This window comes from Aotus nancymaae, unplaced genomic scaffold (assembly GCF_030222135.1).
Source record: "Aotus nancymaae isolate 86718 unplaced genomic scaffold, 86718_ANA_hifiasm-v0.15.2.pri h1tg000008l, whole genome shotgun sequence".
In the NCBI taxonomy this organism is placed as follows: Eukaryota; Metazoa; Chordata; class Mammalia; order Primates; family Aotidae; genus Aotus; species Aotus nancymaae.
In genome coordinates, this window is record NW_026988419.1 from 15,893,553 (window position 1) to 15,909,895 (window position 16,343).

Sequence of the window (16,343 nt, forward strand, 5' to 3'; positions counted from 1 at the left end):
TGGATTCAGCAAGCTTGGACCTTGCCCCATCTTTCTCTTGACTTTCTCCTCGCCTTTCTTCTCTGCTTCTCTGTGTCCTTTGTCCCTTTTCTGTCCCATCCCTCCTCTTCCAGTGGAAGTGCCTAACTCAGCACCTGGCCCCGACACACACAATTCATTGCTCCCTCCTCTCCTCAATGGCCTCTCTGTTGCTCCTGGCTCTGTCCCGCCACCCCCAGCTCCATCTCTTTCCTCCTTCTGGATCTCCGTTTCTGACCCCCTCTTTGTCCCATTCTCTCTGCTCCTGGCTCTCCTGCCATCTGTTTCTGGAGCCTCTGTCTGCAGCTTATAGGCATCCACTAGGCGCCTGCCCGATGCCAGGCACTGCCGTCTCCTTTCTCAGTTCTTCCTCTCACCTCTTTCTGTCTTCTTTTCTCCCTCCCCCAACCCCTTCAGCCTCCTGCCCTCCCTCCCCCCAGTTCCATCAGGCTCCAAGGCTGGTATTATTCAGTTTTATGAGAAACCCCCAGGCCTACCCCTGAAGGGACCAACCACAACTGGAACCAGATGTGCAATCCTGCATTGGGGTCGGAGGGAGGGAGGTAGGGACTAGGAGAGGGGCATGGGCTGGCTTAAGAAGGTGGGGAGGAGGCTGGGGATGGGGGGTGGAAATCCTGGGAACCCTGGTCCTCAGGGGCTTGGAAGGAAGAGCTGGGAGGAGGGAGCCAGGGAGCAGAGTAGGCTTGTTCAGAAAGCAGTTCTCACTGTGTGTGTGTGTGTGTGTGTGTGAAAGAGAGAGAGAGGGAGAGAGAGAGAGATGGTGGAATTGACACTGAGGAGAGCTGAGGGTAGATGATGGGCTGTGGGACAGCTCTTAGAATTAAGGAGGAAGGCTGCTCTTTTTCTTTGAAATCCTCTAGCTTGTTTACTTCCTTTCTTAAGGTTTCAAGGGACTTGCTGGGTTTTTAGTTCTATACCTGATGGTGAAGCAGGCAGGCTGGAAAGAGGGGTGATGTTGGAGTAGGGGATGGAGAGTGTAACTTCCCAAGTCTCCTGAGAGTGGCTGGAAGAGGGGTCCTACAGCTCCCCTGCCATCTGCCACAGACCTTGGTGGGATGTGTCTGGGATGTCCTTGTTTCAGTTGAATGGCTTCTGGGTCCTAGCAAAGTCCGTGTTTCTGCCTGCAATTATACAGCTTCAAATATAAAAGTCTTCATATGATTATCTTGGTACAGCTTAGTGACGTATTCAGCATTTTAAAATGCCCTTTGATTCAATCATCAACTGATTATCCATCCATCTATCTCTTCATCATTCATTTATTCCTTCCACACTTGCTGAGAATCTACTATGTGCCAACCTTGTGCTGGGCACCGAACAAAAGAGGAAAGGGGAAGGGAAAGGATGAACAAATCCTTCATCATTCCAAAAATGGGAGCCACAGAAGTGCACCCGGCCCACTGCATGTCAGGGCGTTAAGTGAGCCACAGAAGCCCCAGATGTTCAGAGGCAGGGACAGTGCCCACCAAGTGGTGAGGCTGGGGAGGGATCCAGGGAGGGATCCAGGCAGGATGGCTTCTGAATTGAGCCCTGAATGCTGATAGAGGGGAGAGAGAAATAGTGTGTGAGAAAAGCCTGATCATCAACGTTGGGGGATGGAGGGAGGGAAGGTTGGAGAGGCTGGAATGTTCCACTGCAGAGCTTGGACTGGATGGAGCAGGCAGTGGGGAACTGGGACCCTTTGATGTCAATTGGGATAATATGGATGTGGGTTGGAAGGAAGAGAAGGGGAAGATGGAGCGTTCTGCTGTTCTGGGTACCTGCTAGTGGGAGGGGTTGCAATTGTACAGCACACTCCCACATCCACCTCTAGAGAGCTGAAACTGACCCAGGATCCTCTAACTTCCCTCACCTGGGCAGAGCTGACCCAAGCCCCAGAGGGACCCTCAGTCTTCAGTGGTGGTGGTGGGTTGGGGTTAAGGAGGATAATGTTATTGGGGTCACCTTTGCCCCAGAGTTGGGGCCAGTGAGTGTGAGACTCGGTTTGAGGCTAGGCGGAGGGCTAGGGAGGACTAGTCCCATAGTCCATCTGCTTTCACCACCCTTGCTGTCTGTGGATAGCATCTGCACTCTCACAGATTGAGGCTGCCGTTGAGGCCGGTGGGTTCTGGATGCTGGAATTTGGGACTCAGAACCCAGACCCTCTTTCCAGCTAGGACAGGATGAAGTCATCTTGCTCTGGAGGCAGGGGGTGAGTGGAGCAATGCCTCTATCTCTGCCCTCCCCATATAAGGTCCTGAGAAGGTGTCCTTCTCTCCTCCATCCCCAGGGGTTTCATTGTCTCTGATTGGGGGTGAGTCAGATCTCCAAAGCACTGGCCATCTCCCTGTGGCTCTGGCCCCATATGCTCCAAAATCTTGCCCCCTTCCAAGGACTCCCCTGTCATTGTACTTCTGGGGAAAACTGAAGCCTGGGGAAGTGTTGGCTGAATTAATACAATTAGTGTGTGTTACGACTGGAAAAGTTCTTAAAGACCTTTTGACGCAAACTTATTGTGTCGCTGGGGAAACTGAAGCTAGGAGATGCAGGCCACCGGCCCAGATGGGGAGGAGAAGGAAGGGCCTTTCAACCTCTGGATGTCTGAGTGTGTGGAGCTTGGATTCAGGTTCAGGTGTGAGGTCCTCTGCACAGTCCTGCTTGGACTTCCACAAGTCACCTCTGGGCTCCAAGGTTAGGTTCTTCAGCTATAATAACCAGTGTGATTAGAAGACTAAGTGAGAATTATCAGTCTTTAGTGCCCAGCATCCAATTAGTGTGTAGCAGATAACTTTTCCCCTTCCTTTCTAAACAATCCGATCTGCTTCTTCACTTTTATCACTCATATGGTGCTCTAAACTCTTCACGTCACTTTCCCCCATTATTTCTATTATAGAAAACTTCACGCATGTAGAAAAGTTGACATGGTTATATCGTAAACTCCCTAGACTCTACAATGAACACTTTGATATATTTGCTTTATCACATTTCCATCAATCCGTCTTATTTTTTGATCCATTTCAAAGAGAGTTGAAGCATGTGTTTCATTAACTGGAGCTCAGCTTAAATGACTTTTGAATGTACAGTCACAAATGTCCTAACTCAGCCCAGAGAAAACAGCAAGAGATTGCTATCTCACATTTGACAGCTAAGAAAAAAACAGGTTCAGAAGCTAGATTCCTGGCCTCCGGTCACAAAATGAGTTGGAAACAGCATAGAGCAGAATGCTGTAGAAAAGCTGAGAGTTGCTATATGATTATTATTATCACTCTCACCATCTCAGCAAACATTTTTCCTCACCCAGTAGGCCATTTCTCTGCACCTGTGTCTTTTCCATGGAGTCTTGACCCCTCCCTGCCCCCTTCTCCACCCCGTCCCCCAAGCCTTCTGGCTCCGCCGCTCCTGTCCCCGTGGAGGCCACTGGGCCTGTGGCTAAAGGAGGGGCAGCCACATTCCCTGGCGATCTCCTGCCCCAGGTGTCTGTGCCCTGCCCCAGCCTGGCCAGAGCCGGCTAGAGTGCAGCCAGCAGAGCACTGCAGGGGTTAAAGGAGGCCTTGGCTGGCGGAGGGGGCCCACTGCTGGCTGACTCTGGGAAGGAGGCGGTGCACTGCTGGCCCGCCCCCTGGGCTGGCCTGGGAAGGAACCCGACTAGCAGAGCCCTCTGCTCAGTTGCTCCCAGCAGTGGCCCTGGGACCAGCTCTGCTCCTTGCACCCCGCTCCCTGCCTGGACACAGGCTCACTCGCTGCCTTCTGGGAAACCAGCTTCTTGCCAGCCACAGCTGCTGCCTCCGCCACTGGCCACTGCCCCCTTCCTGGGAGTCCTTTGGCCCAGACACCCACCTCACTTAGTGGCCCCTCTGCAGGCAAGGTGAGTGAGTGTGCGTGTGTGATGGTGTACATGTGTGTGAGTGTGCGTGTGTGTGTATTTGTGTGTAGGGGAAGATGGAGCCGGCTAGGGCTTCTGGGTTGTTGATACTGATGCTGTCAAGACCACAGATCAGATTAGGGGAAAGTGAGGTCAGCCTGCCTGGTCCCATGTCTCTGGGCCGGGAAAGCTGCTCAGAGGCCAATGTTGTCAGTCCCCTGTCTTCAGATGTTCCTGTGGTTCTGGCAGGGATGTCTGGGGTGCGGCTGTCCCTGCTGTGAGAGAGCGACCAGTCAGAAGGAGTTTTGTTTGCTAGGGAAGTTGCTGGTGTCAGTGGCTGCTTGGGACTGAGGCCAGCTGGGGGAGTGGGGAGGACACAGGGACCAAGGGAGGAGGAAGCCTGGGGGTCTCTTCTGCTACTCGCCTGATCATTGTGGGGGCTTATTTTTTTCTTCTGCATCTCTTTCCCTGCCACCACTTGAGCTGCTCTCAGGGCACCTTTCTTCTCCTAGGGGCTCACTTAGCAACCTGAAGTCTGACCTTGGCTGCAGGGAGAGGCTGGCAGGCCTGGCAAGGGTAGGGTTCAAAACACTTTTCCCATCTCCACTCCTCAGTGTGGGCCCTGCTCCCTTGCCCATGGGCACAGCCTGGCAGGAATGCCCCCTCTGCCCTCTCCAACCACTAGCCCTTACTCCTTCCTCACCCCTCTGGGCAGAAATGGCTAATCCAGGTGGTTAATGAACAGACAGGGGCAGCTGCCTTCCCCCTGCTCCTCCCTCTCCCCCCCACCCCTCCTCTCCTCCTCTGACTCTGATGCCCTGCCTGCCACCCGTTCCCAGGCTGGAGAATCCATAAGGAGCTGACCTCAGTGTCTGTCCCCAACCCCCAATCCAGGACCTGGGCCAGGACTGCCTGCCCAGATGTTTTAGGCTGGCTGCTGTTCTAGAAAAGGAAACTGGGTGGGGGTGATGAGGGGGGACCTGGAGAAGCTTGCTGTGCTCCCAGGCTGGGCTCCCTGCAGGGGAGAGGATAGGGTTAGGGGACAGGATAGGTGCTGGGTGGGAGGAGCTGGAGGGAGAGGGCAGGCAGACAGGCGGTTGTGGGGTGAGAATACGAGGGGGACCTGGAAACTAGGGTGCCAGGGTCTTTGGAGACAAGGGCATCTCTTCTGGAAGCCCCAGCTGCCTCTTCAGTGTGGCACCAGTGGGGGAAGGTGTTGGGGGAGCGGCCCGTCTTCCCCTCCTGAAGCTGCCTGTGGTGAGTGGAGACCCTGGTAGCTCAGACTTGGCCTCAAGTTGCACCTGCCCGTGCAGGCTGGTGGCCACTCCTGTCTCCCCAACTCCAGCTCTCCCTGGACCTCAGCACTTGCTACAGCTGGGGCACCCCCTGCCTGACACCTTTGGCACAGGGCTGTGGGAGGGAGCGAGGGAGGATCTGGATTGAGATGGAGTGGTGGGTGGGAGAGCCCTGAATGGGATCAGTGCTGGAGACCCAGCTTGGGGTTGGCCTGGACTCTGCTGCCCATAAAGGGCAGGGGGTTGGAGAAGAGTGGGCTGGCCCAGGCCGGGGAGGGTCTCAGCCAGTCCTGCTGACTACCAGAGCTGGGAGCCAGCACCAGGATCAGGAGCTGAGGGTTCCTGGCGGTGGAGGAGGCAACCTGGGACCCTCTGCTTGCAGGCGCCTGGCCTTGAGCCTTGGCCTTTCTGACTTTCTTCCCCATCCCTCATCCCATGCCTCTTCACACTTCACTTCCCACAAAGCCCCAGTGCAGAATTTCCCAGGGAAGTGGCGGTGTCCAGGAAGTGTAAGCACAGAGAAGCTGGTGGCCGGGCAGAGCGGGGCTGGGGTGGGGTGCTTATGGGTTCAGGGAAGATATTCTTGTTTTGTGAACAACTTCTGGCCTCTGTTGGGCTGTGGCTGAAGCCTTGGACTTTGGGGACCCTCGGGCTCCTGTTTCTACCCAGATAGGAGCAGGAATCAAGGGGGGCCAGAAAGGACTTTTGTTTGGTTGAAGGAAGAAGAGCCTCAGAGGTGGAAGCTCAGCTCAGGTGAAGGAAGAGCTTCCTAAGAACCCTGGTGGGTCAGCAGGAGGATGGGCTGCCTTGTAAGGTGGAGAGTATCTAGTTCTGGGGGGAGTTTAGACAGAGGCTGGACAACAGCTTGGAAGGATTCCTAGGCTGGGATGTGGTTAGAGGTGATGACCTGGATGGTCTCTGGGGATGCTGAGGGCCTGGGATTCTTGGAGTTGGGGAATTCTCTGACACCAGAATGGGTGATCAGGAAGCTGTGTCCTCTGGCCTAGGGTGTGGGCACAGACCACTCCAGGGGTCCCCTCCTTCTTGCCAGTGTGTAAGGAACCGAGAGCCTGACGCTGTGCCCTGGCAACTGTGCCCCTCCCTCATGCCTGTGGCTCAACTGCCCACCGGGCCCGCCCCCACTGCTTCCTGCAGAGGTTCTGAGCTTCTTCCCATTCATCTTGGCCCACTCTTCCCCTTGCCTGTAGTGGGCTATGTCACAGTGTGGAGTCGGGGTGACAGCAGGCACCACACGCCTCATCCCCAACCCCTGCAGTTAGAGCCGATGGTCCCTGTTGAGCGCCTTTAGGGCCAGTGTGCAAGGAACAGGGGGTGGGTGATAGGATATTGGGTGTCTTGATCCCTGCCCAGTTTGGTGTCCCCAAAACAGACCTCCCTAACCAGCCTGGAGATGGTAGGCCAAGGGCAGTGCCAAGACCTGAGATGCAGGAAAAACTCAGGCGTGGGTCTCATTTGAGCCTCAGTTTCCACCTTTGTAAATAATGCAGCGTTGTCTGGGCAGCTTCAAGTGGTTTGTGTAACTGGCAGGGGGTGAGGGGTGTAAGGCGAGGCCAGGCAGTTGCTCTCAAGGGCCTCTCAGGAGGGTGAGTCGGGGAGGAGGAGTCACCTCTCACCGGCCTTTCCAAACCTGTTTGCTCTGAGGTAGGCAGGGAGAGGAGAACCAGGGGGGCTGCGGACAAAGCTTTCCCCGAACCAAACAGGTTTGGGTTTCCCATGATGAAAGCGCCCATGAGTGCTTCCGGGTGGGCTTGAAACCCACCCTGGACTCCATCCTTCCGATACCAGCCAGCCTCCTCCATGGCCCCTCTGTGGATGCCTGTGTCCCCTTTTCTCCTGACCAGAGAGGGTGACGCAGTAGGAGATTGTGACCACCCAACTCAACCGCTGCCTCCAACCAGGGGAGCCCCCTCCCAGTCTTGGCTTCATCTGAGAGGGAAGTCCTTTCCAATGTCTATCTTCAGTCCCTCTTCTCCAGTCAGGACTACATGAGGCTGCTTAATCATGACACTCTTTCCTGGGGTTTGAAAGAGACTCAGTGATGGAGAGAGGGGTGTGCAGGGAAGGAACGGGAGGCCTGAGTGTGCCATGAGCCTGGAGCACCAGGGTGGGAGCTAGGGTGACAGGCAAAGGCTCTCAGCTGCCAGTGGTTCTGGTTTCTTGACTTATTTCTGGAGCCAAAAGCCTCTTTGACCCCAGGAAACTGAGACCCAGTTGAGGGATGTGTTTGGAGGTGGGGGGCAGAGGGAGACAGGCAGGAAAGCCCTTCCAGTTACTGGCCTCCAAAAAAAGCAAATCAGAAGTGGATGGAGGGAGAGGGTCATTTTCGGAGACTGGGGTTTGGGAGGACTGGCCTAGACTTTGTCCCCATTACTCTCTGCCAATGGCCCCTGGTTTAGTAGCTCCCTGGCCAGATGGCTCTTAGCTTTCTAGGGCTATTAGGCATGCAGAGGTATGGGCATAAGTGAGCTGGAACAAGGGGGTGGGGTGGCAGGGTGGCCAGCCTGGTAGGCTGTGCCCACATCCCCTTGGTGCCACTTCTATTATGCAAGGTCACACCGGCCCTTCCCTCTTTCCTTCCCTCCAGTGACCTGGAGCTCTTTCCCATCCGGGAGGTTGCTGGAGGCTAGAGGGCTCCAGTGCAGCCTCTACCCAGGTTGGTGGCCTTGCCGTCTTCCTACCTGCCCCACCTCACCTTCCCTGGAGGGGAGAGGCTTGTGTCTGTGGAGCTGGGGCCTGTGTGGGAGGGGTGGTGGGTGGGCCTGAGCCAGTCCTTGGCGCTGCCTCCTCCGGGGCTAGGCTGGGCTCTGCAGTCCCTGCCTTTTTAGGGCTGGAAGCCTGTAGCTCAGCCCTGGGTGTGGGAGGCAGGAGCGACTGGCCCAGCAGGGCGGGGGCCTGGGGACCTGTTGGGGGTGAGGAATCACAGGAGTGACTGGGTGGAATTTTGGCCCTTTGGCCACTATGAGGCCCCAGATCTGGGTCCATTTCCCCCAAGGACCTTCCTAGAGCTCTTGCAGAGAACATGAGACCCCACAGTGTTCGGTGATCCTTGCAGATTTCCTGTTTGCTCACCTGTCTTCTGGCTGGATCACAAGCTCCTTGAGGGCAGGCCTGCACCTCTGGCCTCTCTGGTGATCCTTGCTGTGCTTGGCAGAGTGCTGCTCAACACAGATGACTGACTAATGGAGGGCAGAGGGGTGAGGGTTTTGACAGAGCCTGGTGAGGATTTGTTAGACTTGGACTGAGAGGTCCGTCTTGAGGCAGGGAATGTGAGTCTGGTGCCAGACTACTGGGGCTCAACTCATGATGACCCAGTTTACCAGCTATGTGGTCTCAGCAAGGGACTAAACCTCTGTGAGCCTGTTTCCTCACTGTCAAATGGGATAATAGTACCTGTTTCAAGGTGTAGTTATGAGGATCAAATGAGTTAATTTATTTAAAGCACTTTGGGTGGTATCTGGCACATAGGTGCTCAATGAAGGTTAGCAATTATTATTATTATTATTATGATTATTGGTGGTGGTGAGGGAGTTCTTTTCTCTCTCTTGTCTTGTTGTTCCATCTCTAAGATGAAGATAAGTATGGGACCAGAGAGTGGAGAAGATGCTGGTGTTATTTTCCCTTAAGAGGTCCTAGCATCAGACCTCAGAGAAGAATCTTCTCTTCCCTCACTCTGTCTCTCTTTCTCTGTGATTAGAGGGCAGGCAGGGAGCTGAGGGGCCCTCTGGAGCACTTGTCTGTTCAGGGAGCCCATGCAGATCTGTGTTTACGGAGAACTCTGAGTATGTTGCCATCACTGTAAACAAGATGCATTATTATAAACCAGCCCGAGCTCCCCTTCTTGGATCCCATCCCATGCCGTGATGAGAGTCACAGAACCGGAGACTCCCAGGCCAAGCAAGGACCTAGCCTGGCCTCTAGGAAGCCTGCCCTGGACCATGGGCTACACCCATAGAGGAGGCATCTGTATTTTGAAGTAGGATCCCCAAGTAACTGCTTCAAATTATTGTGTCTTGTGCCCTCTAGGTCCCCTGAGATCTAGCTGGCATTCCTCTTGTTGCAGCTTTAGTTCAGCCCCTTGTTGGTAGTGGGTAGGGATAACCATGTCTGCTCTTCCTGCATGCCATATAAGCTGACAGCTTTGAACCCGTGGAAGGGTAGGGCCCTGGCCACACTCCCTCTCCATCCCAGGCCTCTGCCCTCTCTGGGGTCCCCTGCCTTCCGGTGCCCCTGACATTCCTCATTAGCAGGGGTCAGCCCTCAAGGCCTGCCAAGCTGTATTCTCCACCCAACCCGGTTCCCACCCAGGGAGGCTGGGGTTGCTCTGGGTCGGGGGTGAACTCCATTTCCGGGCCCCTGGCCCGCCCAGTTGCAGCTGCAAAAGGCATTAAGCTCTTTTTTGGAGAAAGAATGGGCTTGGGTTGATGATGATGACAGCTGGGGAGCATTCGTGAGCTCAGCCTGGCCCTATCTTGCTTCCCTTCCTCGGCCCCTGCTCACCTCTGCCCAATTTCTAGGCCATTGCTCATGTGAAGGTGGGCCTCACCTTTGCCTCTTGACCTTGACCATATCTGGGCAGTCAGCTGGTCTCCAGCCACCCTGTATGGGAGCAGTTTGTGGGTTCAGTGCTGGGCTTGGTGCTGGGGTAGGGGGTAGAGGTGAGGAAGAGGGCTTCAGGGGAAGCAGAAGAGAGGGGCTGTACCCTGGGGTCCATCTTGTCCAGGCAGTGGAAGAGCAGTGCTCAAGTGAGCAGATCTGAGTATAGGTCTTGCTCTGTCCCTTGCCTCTGAAGGAGTCCCACCTGAATCCCTTTTCTCGCTGGGCCTTAGTGCCCTCACCTGTAAATGAAGCGCTGGAGAGGTGCAGGGGTCGGCTGTCTGTGAGTCCATCTCCGCTGGGCTTTCACTGGGCGTCCCCCGGTCCCAAGGCTGTGGAACTTCACCTTGGATTGACCTTGCTTCCCTCCCCGCCCCACCCCCACCTCTGGCAGTCGCTGGCAGGAAGTCCTGCTGATTAGGGCCCTAATCACCGGCTGAGACTCTCAGAAATGGCAGAGCTGGTTGAACGAGAGGGGCCGCCAAGCCAGGAAGGGGGGCTGGCATGGGGAGAAGCCTCCACCCAGGGACATGAACTGAGGGGTTTGGGCTGTGATTGGGGTTGGCAGAGATGGGCCGGCCCCAGGGGTCGGCTCCTTGGGCCTGGGGCAGTGCCAGTGGTGGCGGACCCACTGTGGAGGCTGTGCAGCAGCAGGCGAGTCCATCTGGGCACACGGGGCCACTGGATTGTTCACTTTAAAAGCCTTTGAGGGCATCCACCCTGTGCCAGGCAAAGTGCTGGACATGAGGCTGGAAAGACTGGGAGACATGATCCAGGGGGAGACTAGGGGAGTAGACAGAGTGTTGCTGCAAAATGCAGCGGGAATACCAAGCAGGAGGCAGCTCACATGAGCAGCAGAGCGGGGGAGGCTTCGGAGAAGGGGTGCCGTTTGAGATAGATTTTGAAGTTTGGGAAGGAGTTTTGCAGGGAGGAAAAGGGGCAAAGACTTCTTAAGCCACAGGGGAAGGCGTGCACAGAGGCCCAGTTGCGTGCAGGTAAGAATAAGAAGCAATAACAAGCGTGGGTTCCCTCCCAGCTCTGCTACGTTGGTTTGAGCCTTAGTGTCTGCATCTGTAAAATGGGGTTCGTATTTCCAACCTCATAGTGCCAGCGTGGATGTGAAATGAGGCTATCTGTACAGTTCTCAGCCCAGGGCCTGGCAGGGAGCAAGCCCACAGTATATGGCGGCTTAAAGTGGCATGTGTGGGAAAGGATGGCTTTGAGGAGAGCCTGGAAGAGTTGCTCGGGGCCCGAGGGGTGGGGATATTCTGAGCCAGGTTAAAGAGAGGAGTGGCAGGGGGTTTATGTAGGGAAGACATGATGAGACTGTGATTTAAGAAGGGCATTTGGACCACTGTGGCGGCGGTGGTGGGCAGGGAGTCCTAGGGACAGGCCTCAAGCCAGGGCCTGGGTTCCTGGAATCCTATGTTCAAATTCCTCAGCCCTGGGGCTGGGAAATCCTCTCCCAAGTCTCTTCATCTCCCTGATCCCTCTGGGCTTCCTTCCAGCATACCGTCCTCCCCTCCTGGATTGGGAGGCCAAGGAGGCCCTGAAATCTCCTTCCTGGGAGATCTTTCAGGCTAGGACAGGGCCATCCTTGGCAAGGCTTCATACACAGTCCTGGGATGGATGAACGGCAGCAGGCAGGAGTGAGGGTAGACCGGAGGCAGCTCATATTTTTAAGGCACTGAGAGGATCTTTTTGGGGGCCTCCTTTACCATCTGACCTGAAACACAGTAGGCCCTCACTTTTTGTTAAATGAATGAATGAATGAACAGCCATGTACCCTAGTCAGGGTGGAGGAGCCTGTTTGCTCAGAGGCAGCCATGCCCAGCCTGGCTCTACGTGCCCTGGTGAGTGCAGAGAGGGTCTGCCTGTCCAGAGCTAGATGGAATGTTGAGTGTCTCAAAGGCCAGGTGCCTGGCATGTCCCAGATGCTCAGGGACTGTGTGTTGATGAAGGAGAGGGTATTTCAGCAGCATTTATTTCCTAGAGCAACGACCTCTCATGAGGCAGTGTGATGAGGGGGTCAAGTTCACAGACTCTGCAGCCGCATGGACTGTGTGTGAATCCTGACCCCACCTCTTGCAGGCTGTGTGACCACGAACAACTCACCTGACCGGCCAGTGCTTCCCTTTGCTCATCTGTAAAGTGCAGGGAACAAACAGAACTGGATCTGGCACGCAGGCTCCGTGGCATAAAGCTTGGTGATGGTTGTTGCTGTTTTTGTTATTGTTATCACTATTATTGGTGCAGGGGGAGAGAGGGGGACAGGCGGCAGGGGTTTCTTTCTTGGCTGGGATGAGTGCAACTGCCCAGAGCGGGAGGGGAGAGCACAAGAGATAGATGAGGCTCCTTTGGAGGCTTAGAAGGAATTCATCAGTGGCTCACGAACTGCCTCCACCACCACACATGTGGCTGCCTCTGCTGTGGCTGGCTGAGCTGAGCCGAGCGTGGGAGCAGAGGCAGTGGTCAGGCCTGGATTCCAGGCTGGAGCCCTGGGAGAGCAGGGGCCAGCCAGGGTGAGGGGTGGGGGCTGGGGGAGGAGAGGTGATTGGAGAGGAGGCCAAGACTCTCCCAAGTTCCCAGCTGGGACCCTAAGAATTCCTCCCATCATCTCTTGCCAGAGGGCCTGGCCCTTTAGCTCCAGAGCCTCCAGAGGGCCTGCAGCCCATTTCCCTGCCTCCTGGGCAGACGGTTCTGAGTAGGTGGCCTGGAGTCTGATGCCTCTTCAATGTTAGAAAGTGATTCCTCCCCAGTAATCACTGTCTGGCTGCAACTGTTTCCTCCCTCTCCTCACCTTGCCTTCAGATCTCCCATCTTCAGTGCTGCTTTGCAACAGGAGGGAGAGATAGTCAACTTCAGGGGCCTGCCCTGACTTGGGACAGAGAGAGGGGTCTGTGTAGTGCCACAGAAGGACCCATGGCAGGGGTGTCAGGTGGCCTGCTAGTCCCTCTTGGCACTAGATTTAAGAAGGGCAGCTCTGTGTGACTTTAGGCAAATTGCTTTCACTTTTTGGACTTTGTTTTCCTCACTTGTGAAAGGAGAAGTTCGAGTTAGGGGTGTTCTCTCTTTTCAGCAGTGCTGAAATTCTGCAAGTCCATGGATCTTTCTGAACAGAGAGGCTCCTACTCTTGGGGCCTTTGGCAGAGCTGTCCAGCATGGAGGTGGGATCCTGTTGGCTCTTCAGGCATCTGCTGGGATGCTAGCTGAAATGCTGGGGAGGTCCTTCCAGTGCTGGGATTGGAACGTTCTTTGCTCAGTGACCACTCCTCCAGGCAGCTTGGTTTCTTGGAACAGAGCAGAGGGCAGCAGCTGTCAGGGTTAGGCTGGCCAGAATCTCCTGTCTCCGTCCCAGTGACTCAGGTAGGGGTACACTTGGCAGGATTGGAGCCAGTGAAGTGAGGGAGGGGACTGGGGAAGATCTGCTGTCCCCCTTGGCCACCCAAAGGGAACAGAGTGGGAGGAAGTAATGTGCTGGGGGCGGGGGTTCAGAGGCAAAGTGAGTAACAGTTGTGAGTAACAAAGTGAGTAACAGCTCAGTGTCTCCGCTGGGTAGGTGGCTCCTAGACTGTGCAGAGCTGTCTGGGGCTCCGGAAATTCTCCCTGGAGGCCCAGCCACTGAGTCACAGCAGCCTGAGCTCCTCCCTCCCTGTCCTCCTTAGGAGCCTGGGGCCCCGGCCAGCAGGATGCCATACCTCATCCCCTAGGCCTCTCTATGCTTTTCTGGATCAGCCCCTCCCAGCACCTATGCCTTCACACCTCCTCCACCCCATTGCTGCTCTGTCTTGTCTTCTAAGCATCCAGGAAACTTGGCTTGCCTCAAGGAGTATAGAATTTGCAGTCTGGCTGTCATGGGTTTGAGTCCCAGCTCAACCACTCCTCGCTGTGTGACCTTGGCCAACACGTGTCTCCGCTATAAGGTTCAGTAGCCTCATATGGAAAAAGAGGCTATTGCTCATTGAAGCTGTTGCTGGAAGGATTAAATGGGATAGCCTGTCTGAAGTACATGTTCCTTGTATATATTCAAACAATACAGTTGTCCCAGATCCTAAACTCTGTTTTGCCCCTCCTCACCACCTCTGTCCCTAAAATTCCAGCTCTCTGCTTCCACCCCATAATGTTCAGGCGGCGTATCCTCCTATCCGCTCCACCCTGTTGTTTGTGCACCTGCTCTTCCATTTCTGACACCTCCCCTCCAGCTTCTGCCCGTGTGCCTTATCCCTTCACCTGCTGTTCCAGAAGGATGGGCGGGGCTCAGATGGGACAGGCAAGTGTGAGGGGAATTCGCTGTTTGCCCAGGCTGCAGTGGGCACTTTGAAAGGAGCTCAGAGGTCTGGGTGTGCTTCAGGGGTGCTGGGCTGCTCTTGTACCCCTACCACCTCTGCTGGCTTATGCTCCCCCCGCCCCAGTCTATACACATGGGCTCCTTTCCCCTCTGGCTTCCTGGAATCAGCTGTGCTTGGGGCCATGCAGAGTGCCCCTGCCAGTGGATGTGTTGGTGGTGCTGATGTGTTTCTGTTTGCGCGGCTCTGCTTGGGGTGGGACCCAAGCACCAGGGGGTGACTTTGCATCTGGGTCTGGCAGTGGCCAGGCATGTGTGCTGTGTGTGTGTGCCTTGGGCTGTTTTGAGCTGTGTGTATGCAGGGCTGCGGTGTCTGGGTCACCAGGTCTGTAGCTGATGCCGGCTTTGTCTTCTGTCCATTTAAAAATCTCTCAGTGTTTTCCGAGCCAGAGGGAGCCAGGTCTTCTGCTGTCCCTCCCTTTGCCCTCTTCCTTCCCCTCCAGACCTGGATTCAGATACGTGCATCTCTAAGGTCTGCCCAGGAGCAAGGAAGCATTACAGAAGGGTGGATATGCGTCAGATGGAGCCAAACAATGCTGGTGACAGCCAGGCCTACTCTGGCCTTCAGTGCTGGCCATGCGTCAAGTCTCTGCTGCCTGCTAATTGGAGTTGAGAGGGGGCTTCCTGCCACTTGGCCCCAGATGGATTTCAAGGAGCAACAGAGAGCTGGGCTGCCTTGCCCACGGGACGTTCTGCTTCCGGGGGCTCCTGGTGCAGCCTCGTCCATCAGAGCAGATGGGGTTCCAGAACACCAGCCCCTGACGCGCGCTAATTGTGCATAACAACTGCACTGCCTCCTCCTGTCGCTGCCATCTAGGGACCAGGAGTTTTCCACATGAGTGAATTTTCAGATAACTGAAGCTTATGCATGGAAGAATTCAGAGTTCAGGAAAAATGGTGAATTTTTTTTGATGGCAATTTCTTGCATTGTACAGTGTCTCACACTTTTTTTGGCTGGGATCTTAAAAATCAGCTCCTGCTTCTCCCTCTATTGTTTCTCAGTTTTTTCTTCTGTAAAATGGGGATAGGAATAGGACCTGCTTCACAGGGGTGAATGCGTTGAGATGCATGCGATGCTTAGAACTAAGCCTGGTGCATAGACTTTACTAGTCTGTAAATGAGGATGCTGAGGTTCAGAGAGTGCCATTAATCACCTCCAGGCTAAAATAGATGGGAACTAACATCTCCTAAGCTTATTCTATGTTCCAGACATTTTTACTGATGACATCTAAATCAACTTTATTGAGTACTTCTGGCCACTCTGGAAAGATGATCTCATCCCCATTTTACAGAGGGGCAAACTGAGACTCAGGGAAGTTAAATAAGGTCTCAATAGCTGGTCTGTAGCAAAACCGGCATATGAGCTCATGCCTGACTCCCAGTCAAAGTTTTTTTCTATACCTCCTTTTACCCTGTGGTTGGAAACTCATGGCCTCTTGGTGTGTTCAGGAATCTGGAAATGAGGACCCGCAAACAGAAGGTATTACAATCTCATAGAACTGAATCTGCTCCCAGGTACCAGGTTTGGCTTTAGTGCAGAGCTATCAGGAGTCAGGCGATGAGATAAAATGACCTTTGTGGGGTCCAGGGAAAATAAGGCCATAGATCAACTTTGAGGATGTGGGATTTTCTCCTGATAATATGTAGCTGGGTTGCTTTCTACCCTCTTCCTCCTTTTGGCCAGCCTTAAATTCTTTTCTTTTCTTTTTTTTTTTTTGAGATGGAATCTCACCCTGTTACACAGGCTGGAGTACAACAGCATGATCTTGGCTCACTGCAACCTCTGCCTCCCAGGTTCAAGCGATTCTCCTGCCTCAGCCTCCTGAGTAGCTGGGACTACAGCTGCGTGCCACCACATCTGGCTAATTTTTGTAGTTTTAGTAGAGACAGGGTTTCACCATATTGGCCCGGCTGATCTCGAACTCCTGGCCTTGTGATCCGCCCGCCTTGGCCTCCCAAAGTGCTGGGATTACAGTTGTGAGCCACCGTGCTCGGCCCTTAAATTCTTAAAATGAGAGATAGATAGACATCAGAAAGGATTTCCTGTTTGTCCACCACATAGGGTAGCGATACAGGCAGCTTAGGGAACCTGAAGAATCACAAATTTCAGGCACTTCTTCAAATCTGAGATGTCTTTTTTTAAAAAACATTTTAATGTTTCTGAAATTGGAATGCACCTTACGATTGACGAGTACAATTCAGGTAGCCT

General features: G+C 54.5%; 1 protein-coding gene across 7 annotated transcripts in view; it reads left to right on the plus strand.

Annotated features, from left to right (window-relative positions):
* The window catches only part of TNS1 (tensin 1), a 205,944-nt gene that overhangs the window by 60,596 nt on the left and 129,005 nt on the right, over window positions 1-16,343 (plus strand). Inside the window, exon 1 of one of the 7 annotated variants that reach the window (XM_012446031.2) lies at window positions 3,682-3,883. The exons of 5 other annotated variants lie outside the window; for them this stretch is intronic. The gene's annotated coding sequence lies outside the window, so the exon portion shown is untranslated. Of the gene's footprint in view, window positions 1-3,681; window positions 3,884-10,720; window positions 10,785-16,343 lie in introns of those variants that run through there. One more of the 7 variants, XM_064373005.1, reaches the window with a different exon arrangement.